Source organism: Neopsephotus bourkii, unplaced genomic scaffold (genome assembly GCF_033783945.1).
Source record: "Neopsephotus bourkii isolate Nb327-2 ecotype Australia unplaced genomic scaffold, CSIRO-AGI_Nbou_v1 NB_730, whole genome shotgun sequence".
Lineage (NCBI taxonomy): Eukaryota > Metazoa > Chordata > Aves > Psittaciformes > Psittacidae > Neopsephotus > Neopsephotus bourkii.
This window is the reverse complement of record NW_026901228.1, coordinates 2,301,287-2,314,893: the sequence shown is the minus strand read 5'-3', so window position 1 is coordinate 2,314,893 and position 13,607 is coordinate 2,301,287. Positions and strand designations below refer to the sequence as shown.

The window sequence follows — 13,607 nt, the reverse complement described above, 5'->3', positions numbered from 1 at the left end:
TGGGAATCAGTGATGGGCCCCTAACCATGGGTTATGGCCAAAGGGAGAAATGTGGTGGTAAATGCTCCAATCCCTGTCAGTGTTCAAGGCCAGGGTGGACAGAGCCTTGGGTGACATTGTCCAGGGTGAGGTGTCCCTGCCCAGGGCAGGGGGTTGGGACTAGCTGATCTTAAGGTCCTTTCCAACCTAAACTATACTATGATTCTATGATCAATATTTATATCTATGCAAAGTTTTTAATGATGTACAATTTCATAGACTAAATATAATGTGGGGAAGTTACTGTTGTGGTTTAAGCCCAGTTAGCTCAGAAACCACGCAGCCATTAGCTCACTCCCCCTTCTTCCTCCCCCCACTCCCAGAGGGACAAGGAGGAGAATCGAAAGAATGTAACTCCCACGAGTTGAGATAAGAGCAGTCCAGTAACTAAGGTATAGCACAAACCACTGCTGCTACCACCAATAATAATAATGATAAGGGAAATAACAAGGGAAGAGAATACAACTGCTCACCACCCGCCAACCGATACCGAGCCCAACCAAGCAGTGATCTAACACTTCTGGGTAACTGCACCCAATTTATATACTGGGCACGACGTGCTGTGGTATAGAATACTCCTTTGCCTAGTTTGGGTCAGTTGTCCTGTCTCTGCTTCCTTCCGGCTTCCCCTCCTCCCTGGCAGAGCATGAGACTCACAAAGTCCTTTGTCAGAGTAAACATTACTGAGCAGTAACTAAAACCATCGGTGTTATCAGTGTTGTTCCCAGGCTGAAAGTCAAAAACACAGCACTGCACCAGGTACTAAGAAGGAGAAAAAATGACTGCTACTGCTGAACCCAGGACAGTTACAAAACCTGCAGTGCAACAGAAAAAGTAATGTAAAATGCTACTTTTTCTCTGGAAAAGTAGTACTACATGAAGCTTTAAAATGATTCTTTTCTACTGGGACAATATTAACAACGTATTAAAGAGACACATGCTTATTACATTTACTGTCAATATCATAGGTATGTTAGTTCTTGAAAATAACAAAATGTTTCCTGACTTACTGGAAATAAATTGCTGCCCTTTTTTGCAATTATGGAAAAATAAATTAAAAAGACCTAAACTCATCATACTAAATTAGTCTTCGGCATTACAGCATTATTTCTCAATCAGCTTTTCAATTTGTGGAGTGTTCTTATCTTGTAAAAGAGGTGTTCATCCACTTAAGCATTCTTATGTGAACAGACTGTACAAAAGCATGCACTCCGAAAAATACAGTTTGCTTCATCTTTTACAGAAGAGTTGTCCATAGATTGGCTTATAAACCACAGCACTGAGGAGCACAGTGGTGGTGTCAATAACAGGCTTCTAAAAGACTTGAACCTGAGATTGGACCTATGATTTTGAAAAAATCTTTTTAAGGAGAGAAGAGCATTGAAGAAGAGCTCTGAACAGATCCTGCACTCTGACCATCCAGATCAGGGATATGGAGATAACAAATCTGATTATAGCTCTTAAGGTGCATATCAATGTGATAAATTCTTCATAGATACTGAGTTTTAGACTTACAAGATAACTGTTGTGAGGTTTAGCCCTTTCTGCAGATTAAGGTTCTTCTATACCTATTTTCCTTATTATATATATTAAATATTTACTAGATTAGAAAATTAAATTAAAAAAAAAAAGGAAAAAAAAAACACTAAAAAGCAAAACCAGGTTTTGTTGTGTTTGGTTTTATCGTGCATGTATAGTTTTTTGGTATGTTGGTTGGTGGGGTTTTTTTGCCTTCTTCCTATTTTATTCAGATGAGGCGTTTTTACTGTTGTATTTTAGAGGGCTTTTCACACTTCAGATATCTAAATGACCTAAAATTCTTGGTGGTAATATTTGATAGTGCTTTTTTATTTCACTCTGTTATTGGTATTTTATTTTATTTTCCCTTTATTAAGGACAGTCAAATTAACTACAGTTCTTAGCAAAATTAGTTTTTCATTGAACTGTATGTGTGTTTGTTTTGTCACTTACCTTCATCATCAGAGTGGACCTTAGCACTATGTTTTGTAATTCTTTCCTGGGTTCCTCTCCCTCTGTTCTCTGCATGTGAAGAGAATTGCTAATCTCTGTGGTGTTCAGATCTGCAATAGTGCATCTGTTTGCAAAATTAAGTCTGTATGATGGGTTTTAAATGAATACAGTGCCTGGAATTAATGAGCTAATCATTTTTCATAGTGGTAACACACATCAGCCTGTGGTCTCTAACATTCTTCTGAAACTTCACTGCAATTGTTCAGTCTTGTTTAAATGAAGAACAGAAATTTCTATGTATATGAATCGACTGCAGAGACTTGTTTCAACTTCTTGTTTAATTTTAATTTGGGAAATAGTGCTTGGAGACTTAGAGAAACATTATTCGCAATCACATTTAGAGTTCTAACTGACAAAATCTAGCAGATCTAGCTGTGGTGTTTTTCCCAGGCATGTGCATCCACAGATGTACTTCTTAGGTTGCTGCAGTGGAGCAGCATCAAATCCCATGGTCTCAGCATGACTTCTGAGAGGGGGAAGTAGTCTGAAAGCTTATTTTGTCCTTCTCCTGCTCACAGCTCTGAAGTGAATGGTCTCAACAGACTGATCCACTGAGCATCTGAGGCATGATACAGCATGGACTCAGATGAACATGCTGCTCTGTATGGGAATAAAAACTTCCAAAGGTTCAATCAGAACTCATCTGCTGAAGATTTGTCGGTTGTTTTGGTTTTTTTTTTTCCCTAATACTCAGTGTAGAAATTACCCACTCAATTAGTATGTTCTCTTCCAGACATAGATCTTGAGTTATGCATGCAAGGACATGGCAGGAGTCTCATGTTGCTGTACCTGTTATATTTGCCTGCACACATGTATAGGTCATTTTGTAGCTACTGCAAAACTGAGTTTTAGCTTTTAAATTCTTTATTCTCTTCCCTGCACCTCCTGTTACTCATCAGATGACTTCTGTTGTTTCTTTTCATCATAAACACATTTACATATATATAAATTTTGTCAAGAATTTCATCTTGAGCATTTTTCAAGTGTAATTATGTTCTCTGACAGCTCAAGCCAAATAAATGGTCATGCCCATAGAGTTATTCACATAAAAAAGGAAGGCTGTTCTTCATACGAGATTTTCTTCTCTGTGTTTGTGTATAACCAGAAAGAGGATGTTCCTAAAAATATTAGGAAAAATATTTTTTTTTGGGGGGGGGGGGGAAGAAAAAATAAAAATCAAAAGGTGTTCTTAGAAGTGTTTGTGGATTTTTTTTTATTTTTTTTTTTTTTTTAATCCCAGGCTTCTACTCTATTCTTTCTGTTACAGGAAGAAAACATCTTACCTGCGTATGACACAAAGAGTGTGACATATGACACTACAAGAGTTACTAGTCTCCACTGAAAAAACTCACTTTGAATAAGACCAACTCAAGCAGTCCCAATCATTTTTTTATAAATCACTCTACAAAGTGATTGGGACTGCTTGAGTTGGTCTTATTCAAAGTGTTTTTTTTTGTGAAGGCAAGTAAGACTTGTACTTATGAATGACAATGTAGATCTTACTTTAAGATGGGAGACTACATTTAGGAAATCAGGGACTATGAAAATTACTTTGCTTTCATGATAGGTCAGATAGTACCAGCTCCAGGTAGTGATCGTAAGCTTTGGATTCACAGAAGAAAGAAATTACGGTACTTTAGGATTCTCCCTCAAAAGATGGTGAAATAACCTTCATTTCAGTGCTCATGTGACATCAATGGACACAAACAGATTGCTTTGAAGAGCAGTGTTACCTTGGCCTATATCTGTACCTTATTCTGCACAAGGGTAAAGAAGATTGTGATCCCGCGCTTGGGTGTTGCTTGCTGCAGGAGAGCAGGGTGCAGTGATGGTATTCCATGTGCTGAATTATTAAGGTTTCAGCCTTGTAAGATTTATTGTATCATGGATAGGTTTTATTTGACAGGTTTATCATTTTAAATAAGGATACATTTCTGTAGGCATGCTACTGTCAGTGCAGCCATTCTTTCTTAGCCAAGGCCAGGCACTGGCATTTTGTTTCATCTTTTTAAAGCCTAGAAGTTTTTGGAGGCGAAGCTGGAAAATTTAATTTTGGAAAGATTTACGCAGGCAGTGTCAGAGCCAAATAGGATTTCAGGGAAGATTCTCCCATGAGGGAGGCTTATGCAACCACTGCTCATAATATTGGTTATGCTTCTTGACACTTTACACTAGCTCATAGTGCACTTCCAGTTAATACAGCAAGACTCTCAGGAGCAATCATTTATGTAAAGTGCTACCTCTAGGACCAAACTAGCAGAAATTCTTTTTAATGGCAAGAATGTAGAAAATCTCTTACAATTTTCTTACCTTCCAAAGCTGTGATGTGTATCTTACATTAATGCTTTTGTGTGTTGGAGTGGGGGGTGGCAAGACAGAAGGGATGGCAGAGTCTCCTTCTTCCTCATTTTGATAGGCATTTTGCATCTTCATTACAAGTGCCAAGCACCTTACATGCTCTCCAGACAAGCACCAGGCAGCCACTATTCTTCTGCAGAGTATAACAAAATCTCTTCTGAGACAGTGCTTCAGCGGATGTTTTCTGCTTGGCTGAGACTTGATTCAGGTTTTCTTTGGGATTTAGTTAATCACAGTACACCAGTACAAATCCTGTAATGCCTGTGTTTAACTTTCCTACCATGTGGTGTTTTATACTTCCAGACAGTTGATCATACATTGCCTTGGAAGGCACACAAGCTTTTCTGTTGGCAGATGTGCTTGTGCAGGACTTATCTGGATGAAAAGAAACATCTTGTTTCTTCTGTGCTAATTCAGTTTTAGTCTAGCTGCCTTCCCTAGCCTGCCATACCACAACACAAGGGAAAAAATCACTCCAAGACTGGAAACAAGTGATGGGCATTGAGGGTCGCCAGTCTCCTATGGGTAGTATTTGCCTCTCTGCTTGTGAAACTAAGCACCTTTGACTTGCCCGCACCATCACAAGCCAAAGCTGACTTACTGGCTCTCCCGCTTTTTGGATGTGGTTGCTGTGAGGACCATCTGAGAGGGAGCCCAGATGTTTTGACCAGGATCCAACTGTGTCTTTTGGTTACATTCTGTTTTCTTCCCTGGTTTTGGTTCTCCTAGTTGCCCCACCACCCTCTGGCCTAACCCCCTTCCTAGTAGTGATTATCCACAACTACTAGTGCTCTCTTCAGAATAGCTACAGTTATTTAGCTTGGCATTGATGAGACTCAGTCATTGAAGGGAACTCTAGGACCTAGAGAAGATGCTTCTGTCAGCATCTTTCCTGTGAAGTTTCTGTGAATATTCGTGAGAAATCAAAGTTTGGCTTACTCAAGAGGAGTACAACTGTGAAGATCTGTGGGAGGTGTCTATTCTTACACAGAGTCTGCCCAAAACTTGTCCCCACACAAACATTATAAGCCATCATGTAGTTGTAGAATGTGGTTTTCTTTTTCTTCTGTGATAGGCAGCCCATGCTTACAAACCTCTTAGATGATGAGCAGAAATGAGAAGGCTGCATGTCAAAGATCAGTTATACCTCACATGGCACTTCAGTAGTGCTTAGATCATCTGATACAGTAATGGGAGGCAGAATAGGGTATATAATAAGAATAAAATAAGAATATACTAGAGAAATACCACAGCACACTTCTCTGATACATGGCACCCACTCAGCACTCCTATAACTCTGGCTGATACTGTACTGGTGTTCTTGCATTTCTGGGAAGACTCAACAAATTATTTTTCTTGGATTAGTGACCTTTCTTATTTTGTCCAAAGCTGGTTTTGGGTTGTTTTGGGGTTGGTTTTCTGGTGGGTTTTTTTTGTTTGTTTGTTTGCTTGGTTTTTTTAATTTATAGTGCCAATATCTCATTCTTAAGTGCTCTAGACAGAGCCACCATTAAAAACACAAAACTAGGATATTTTTCTCATCAATTTCATATTTATTCAGCTTGAATTTCCCACCTGCTTTTATTGCTTAGTCACTCAGTTGCTCGAGGACCTGCAGTTCCTGTTTAATATTTCAAGTGTTGTTACTTACGCAACTTCCACAATAAATCTTTCATTGACATCAGCTCAAAATTCTGTTCTTAGCAAAACTGGCTTGCTGGTTTTTTTTATATAGTTTTCAGTATATAAATATATATATATATATTCAGTAGTAATACCTGTACTTAGACTGGGTATAGGAAGTAAAATGTCTTTTATCAATGGCATTTCTCAGTGCACATTTTTGATTGTTGTGTTGTTCCCTGCTCCAGCCCTACCCTCCTTTAAACTAGGCCATGCCTGGGACAGTCTCTTGAATGCTGTCTCTGCAAAGACTACATCTCTTCATATCCTTATTCTCAGTGCTGCATTTTCATACACCCTTTTTCACCAATTTTCCAGCTTCCTACCTGACCACTTTTGGACTTCTGTCTTAATTAGCTTCATTTTTGTCCTAACAGTGGGGTACGACTGTATCATTTGTGCCTTCCTTACATCCCAACCCCTCACTGGTAGAAAGGCTCTTCACTGCAGAAGTAATCCAAGAGCAAGCAAGCCATCTCCCACAGTAGCAGAATGATTTTGTAAATAAAATATGAACACATTGTCAGTAGTGTCAGTAACCATGTAAATTTATCTTTATCAGGCATTATTCTGGGGGACTGTTCCTTTCTGTCAAACTGAAGTATTATTCTGCTTGTGAAACAGTAACATTTGTATTTTTAACAAGGTTTTGAAGATAGAATAAAATAACTGAGGGGACTATAAAGATCTAATTTATAGATACTTAGGTTGCCACAAATATAAAATGCACAATTTTGTAGTGAATATTTTAAAAAAAAACATTTGTATCCCCAGATATAAGAATAATGAAATATCAGTAAAACTAAACCAAAACAAAAAAAAAAAAAAAACAAACCAAAACTAAAATCAAAACCAAACCAAACCAAACAACAGCAACAAAACTCAAAAAAACCCAAAGCAAAACAAAACAAAAAACCCAAACGAAGAAAACAGAACTAATAATGGATATTTTATTGGACTAGATGTCTGTATGCACCATGTTGGATTTATTTTTTACTTCGTATCCACTGGAACTATTTGTGATATGATTTTCACAGACTGAACTTGCTGTACTTCTTTACTGTGGATTTCAATAATGGGCAGACGTTCCGGGACACACAGACATAGTGCCACCTTCTTGGAGATCAGCAAAGACGCTCCCTTATTCCTCTGGTTGCAGTAGTGTTTAAATAGTTTTTTTTTTCTGTCTGCTGAAACCAGGAAGTCCTTTTTCTTTTTTTTTTGTAGCATGCTGCAAATGAAACGAGAACAGAATCGTGTTGTCTTTTACAACCCAAATGTCTACCCTTTTCTGATCCAATGCAGGACCTAAGTAACTGTCTAACTATAGCAGTTGTTAAAAGTCCTCTGCTGTTTATGCTTTGACTCTTGAGATGTTCTCAGCATTCTCACATAACCTTGTCTTCTGCCTTTCTTTTAAGAAAGATGTGTATAGGATATATATGAGACATACAGTTATGACCTGCTCATTTCAGTATACCGGTTATTGAACTTGGGGCTTCAGGTACACACTCTCAGAAACTATCTTCAGTGGCAATAGAACATCTGATTATACTGTGGTATTAGATATCTTCAACTAATTATATATGCATCAGCTGCTTTAATTTTCTACTGGTACTTTATTACTTGATTTATAAATTTCACATTTTTCATGATATTGCTCTGCTTTTCTTCTTAAGCAGAGAGATTTATTTGTAAATTCATGTCACATAGAATGATAACCATGTTTGCATCAATTAGACTAATTGAGAGCAAATTTGAGACATACATTAAGATACTTACTTATTAATGAAAATATTTTATTCAGACTTCATAAAAAAAACAACCTCGAGGTCACCAAAAGTCAACTGAAAAACAAACCTTCACCTGCTATAATTTTTGGGGGAAACAGCAGGAAGAAAAAATATCTTCTTACATGTCTTCTGCAGTGAAAAGAGTATGAGAATAAAAACACAGGCATTGTAAATTGTGGGCTACCTGTTGGCCCCTACTAGTTGCTGTGGTTTGTAACTCATATTTAGATATAATGCTTTGTAGTGCTACGCGGAAAAGGGTAAATAAAGATCACATGTTTCATAAATGAGTGAGAAATTGCATTAATCCATGAAAATCTCAAATCAGAAGCTACATATCTGATAAAATAGAAAACAGTTACAGCATCTTTATCACCGTGTTTTAAGAAATTATAGGCTAGTCTGGTTTCTGTGCTCACTGTAGCCTGGGTTTTTTTTGCTGTGCTATAGTCTGACAGACATGCCAAAGAGTCTGCACACATCAGAATAAGATAAAGGGCTCACTCTTTACTCAGTGCTTTATCAGCAGCTCTTGCAGAAAGACGAAGTGCATGTTTGCAAAAGTTGATAAAACTGTGATTATTATTTACACTGTGGTGGGCATGACGAATAAAAACAGCCGTCTGATTTGGGGGTTTAATATATGATTGCTTTTTTTCAGTTTTTAACTACTTTGAATGACAGAAGCAATGACTTGCTCAAAAAAGTACTATCTCCAATGCACAGAAATATTGTCTTCTCAATCCACAAAATTTTCATTTTTTATCTCTACCCTGAATCAAGTGTGATTTAAAACTTTCTTTTGACTTCAGCTTCAGAGTAGAACTTGAAATGCAGATCATGTCAGCATCAGGAAATAATGAGAATAATTAGAAAGAACAAATCCTATCCCTTTCACTATTTGTCAGTTAGGTTGAATAAAATAAAAGTTTGGGTTTGGTTTAAAATTTTAATGGTGGTTTTAGTGAAGCACTTATTCTGAAATTGAAAAAATACATGTAACATCTTTTAAGGGGAGTAAATCACCTTTGCTAAAGTCAGGCTTAAGCTATATAAATTTCATATTTTTAGGAAAAAAAAGGCATTTTTAGGGCAAGTAATTAAATGAGAAGGACAAAATATGCAGAAGGGTTTGTCTGTTTTCGCAAAGCTGAAGCCCAGTATTTTATCAACATGTCACAAAGCAGCTGCAGTTTGATGATTTGGGTTAGGCATTCACCATGACATCTCTCAAGATGATGCTAAAGTTTGGGTATTCTTTGCATGTGTAATTGAGTAAAATTTCTGTCACACTCTATAAGCAAAAATAATGAGCTGATTGAGGAGTGTGTGGGGATACCTGCCACAATTTGCAGTTTCAGAGGCTCTCTATTTGATATTTTTGGACTTGCTTTATGTCATTTGTTGCTATTTTACTTAAGTATATCATTCCATTTTTTAATATAATAGAATCATAATTCACAGAATTATTCAGGTTGGAAGGGACCTTATAGATCATCTAGTTCCAATCCCCTGCCACAGCAGGGGACATGTTCCACTAGACCAGGTTGCTCAAAGCCTCATCGTCCAGCCTGGCCTCAAACACTTCCAGAGATTGGGCATCCACAATTTCTTGGGACAATCTGTTTCAGTGCCTCACCACCCTCACCATATAATATGGGGGAATATTTTTATATTTATATATAAGCAGATAAGTATAATGTGTTTAAAAAGACCAGTGCAGTTTCTCTTCCAGTTATGAATGCACTGAAATTAAGTATTTTTGTTTTAAAACTTTTTGGAAGATTCATTGAGTCTGTTCAACTAGTTGCAAGATTCAGATTTGTTTTGAATAGTCATAACCATTGCATTAGCTTCAGAAATGAAGCCATTGGAAAAAGCAACTCAAGTAAGATGTAATGGGAAAACATACAACAGTCTGTGAATGCACTGTAGTCATCCTCTTTGTCTTCCAAAATAATTGGTTACATTTTGAGCTTTTCATTGTTTTTCCTTTTGCAAACTTATTTGGACAATTATTCTTTCACAAAGTAGACTGAGCAAAAACTGTATTTGAGGATGGTTGCTCTGACAAGGATTTAAATACGTTTTAATCATCATGAACCGTCAAATTGTTTGGAGAGCCTTGTGAAAGGCAGAGCCATCTGCTGGATAGATGATGCTCGGTATGGTGAAGGCAGAGCAAGGGCAGCACCTGGCGCTATGCTCCTGAACACAGAGAACATTAACACCATGTATTTTGCTGTGGGATTACCCATCGCAGAAGTAATTTAACATTAGGGTAGGCAAAAAAAAAAAAATTACTACAAGGAAGACAAGAGCATACCTTGCAGAGGGGACCTGGAGGAGAGATGCAATGCATATTCATGTCTTCCCTGTCTATTTCTTTGCAGATGTTGGGAGAAACTTTTTACTGTTTACGTGAAAGGAGGAGTGATTTAGGAAGAAAGGCAATATGCTGGTAGTCAGGAGACCACTGTTTTTCCCTGAGACTTACAGAGTGACATTTAACAAGTAATCTTGTCTTTTTGCCTCTAAATGTAAAATGAGTATAACAGTATTTCCAGATGGCATAGGGATGCTGTGAGGTTTAACAACTGAAATGCTAGAATGATAGGGGTTACAAAAGGTAGGAGTGGTTAGCACAAAGTACACAAAACTTTTGTGGCTGAGGAGAGGTGGGATTATGGTCTTATATCTGTCTAAAGTGGCTAGTTTCGGAAAGGGCTGGAAGCTTTCTGACAGAAAAGTTCAAGTTCTGCAAATAAAAGAGCACTGAGTTTAAACCATACTGCTGGAAGCAATAGCTATGTGTTTCATGAGGTTTTTAATGGGATCCATGGTGGTATATCATTTTAAGTTAATGCTCAGGTAGACCAACACTTGGATCCCATCACTATAGTGGTAGACTCAAACAAAAAACCCAGTGTCCTGCTGTCTGTTTGAAAATGGATAGAAAAATAATGAATACATAACTAAACCCATGAGTTATTCTTATTTCTTGCATTACGGAAATACGTTAGTAAGAAAAGCAATATTTTTTTTTTTTTTCATTTTTTTCTTTTTTTCTTTTTTTCTTTTTTTTTCATTAGTGCATCAGCAGTGCCTGTATTTTAAGTCTGGGCAGTTGTCTGCATGTTGGTCAGGCCATGTATAATTAATAACAGTCTTCTCAAAGATTACTATTTTGATATTGAAAAGATGCAATAAATAAATGAAAAAAAAAAAGGACAGATTGGAAGAAATGGAGGATGAGGCAATGAATACATGTGCATGCATTTGTTACAGTCAGTTGGCATGAAGGGTTTTGTTTGTTTTGCTCGAACTAAAATCTCAGGCAGGCAACATTACTGGCTACTCTACAGTGGATTGGAGTGTTTTGATGAAGTACAAGCATGCTGATGGCATCAGGTGATACCTCTGTTAGAGGGAGGGAAACAAACAAGGAAACAGCATAATATGCTTTAATATATAAAGCAATTATTCTTTTTCTTTCCTTAGCAACCCCCAAAAAAGATGCTATCTCATCTAGGAAGGTATATGACATGTTGTTTCAGAAACACTATGAGGTATATATTTGCTAACTGTGCAGGGTATATTTTTTATAATTTAAGACTTTTATTTTATTTTCTAGTATTCTATAAGTCATAATTCTGAATCTGGATTTAAATTGGACTCCGTGTGCATATTTTAATATTATTTTAAACAAATTATGTAATAAAATTATTTTAGCATGGGTTTTTTAAGTGTAATGTCTTGTCCTCTCCTAATATGTTTGAGATGAAGAGAAAAAACTTTTGTGCCCAATATGAATATATCTATGTATCTGAATCAAATACTCTATGGTCAGTATTACCATCTGATTAAAATTGAATATAATAGTGCCCTTTGGGGAAAAGAAACAGATTGATTTATAGCACTAAGTCATGTCATGTAGTGCATGTTCATATTGTCTAGACCATATATTGCTAGCAACTGTATTGACCTGAAAATTAAATTGCCCTACCAATTTATAATCTACCATTTACCTGCAAGAAACTGCAGCATGCTACAGATCCTGTGAACCTGTGTTGTCTGACAAATGTTACCTTCTATCAGAGATGTGCAATATTATTTTCTTTTGTTCCTTAACCCTTTCTTTAAGAGCTGGCAAAGACAACTACTTCTACATTATTCCCTCAAAAGCATTCCTTAAAGCATCATTGCCTATCTCTGGTATTAAAATGTTCTGGAAGTTATCTTCATGGAATCATAGAATGGTTTGGATTGGAAGGAAGCTTAAAGATCATTCTGTTCCAGCCCTTTTGTCATTGGAGAGGTGCTCAAGCCCTCTAATCATCTTCATGGCCTTCTCTGGACTCACTCAAGCAGGTCCACGTCCCTCTTGTGTCGGAGCCCCCAGAGCTGAACTCAGTACTGCAGGTGGGGGTCTCACCAGAGCAGAGGGGCAGAATCACCTCCCTTGGTCTGCTGAACATGCTCTTTTTATTGCAGCCCAGGATGCAGTTGCTTTCTGGACTGTGAGCACACCCTGCTGGCTCATATTCAGTTTCTCATCAAGCAACACCCCCACGTCCTTTACAGGGCTGCTCTCAATCCAGTCGATGTCCTGCCTGTAGTTGTGCGTGGGATTGCCCCAACCCAGGTGCAGGACCTTGTACTTGGCCTTGTCGAACTTCATAGGGTTAGCACTGGCCCACCTCCACCTCTCAAGCATGTAAAGATCCCTCTGGATGGCATCCCTTCCCACGTGCTGACCACACCACACAGCTTGGTGGTGTTAGCAGATTTACTGAGGGTGCACTTGATCCCACTATCTGTATCACTGACAAAGATGTTGAACAGGATCAGTCCCAATAGCAGCTGCTTATTTTCCTTAAATACTTTTTATTGCAAAAGTCACTCCATATTTTATTGACATATCTATAAAATTCCAATAATCTGCTGTTTGGCATCTCTATGGGAAAATATTTGAGATCATATTTTTGTGTGACAGTGGTTTATGAAGTTCATAATATGTGCATCAGGCAGTCCTAGGAAGGTGGAAGGCTGTATGCTTTTGCCTTTGGAAGGTTGTTAAATGAGGCAAGTAGTACAGCCTAATTCAGCCACATCATTTTCCCCACAGCAGTTCTTTTAGTCCACATGCTTGCTGGGATGCCTATTGTAGCTGAATTATGCTTTAATTTTAACAGTGGATTACTTCGCTGCTTTGAAGTAAATAACTGGGTTTGATTTACAGTCTCAGCAGATTTGTAAGAAGCTTTTGACTGTGTAGTTAAAAAAGAAAAAAAAAAAGAGAGAGACTGGTACAGCTATGTACCTCTATAAATCTGTCTTTATTGTTCAGCATGTATGCAGGCTACTGGGACCCCATTACAAGTTTACAGTTGCTGGGCAATGTGTTTGAAACTCAGTAAAGCAGAAATTAGAACTGATATGGTTTTCAACTATTCTTGCTTGTTTATGACATGAGATTGATGTCAGAAATTTCGCTTCTTGTAAAAATCTGGATACTCAGGATTAAAAGATAGCGCCATTCATAAGGCCCTTATTTCATTGTTCCACCGTTTTTCCTTACTTGTTTAATCTGTTGGCATCACAGCCAAATACGTGACTGAAGACCCAGCAATAGAAAATTTCACTTGTTTTAGTTGTTCCGGAGTACAGTGAATTGTGTGGTAGATCATTCTATAACATGAG

The 13,607-nt window shown here is 37.6% G+C and overlaps 1 protein-coding gene across 1 annotated transcript in view; it reads left to right on the top strand.

Annotated features, from left to right (window-relative positions):
• The window catches only part of LRP1B (LDL receptor related protein 1B), a 739,603-nt gene that overhangs the window by 393,113 nt on the left and 332,883 nt on the right, over positions 1 to 13,607 (top strand). The window lies entirely within an intron of this gene.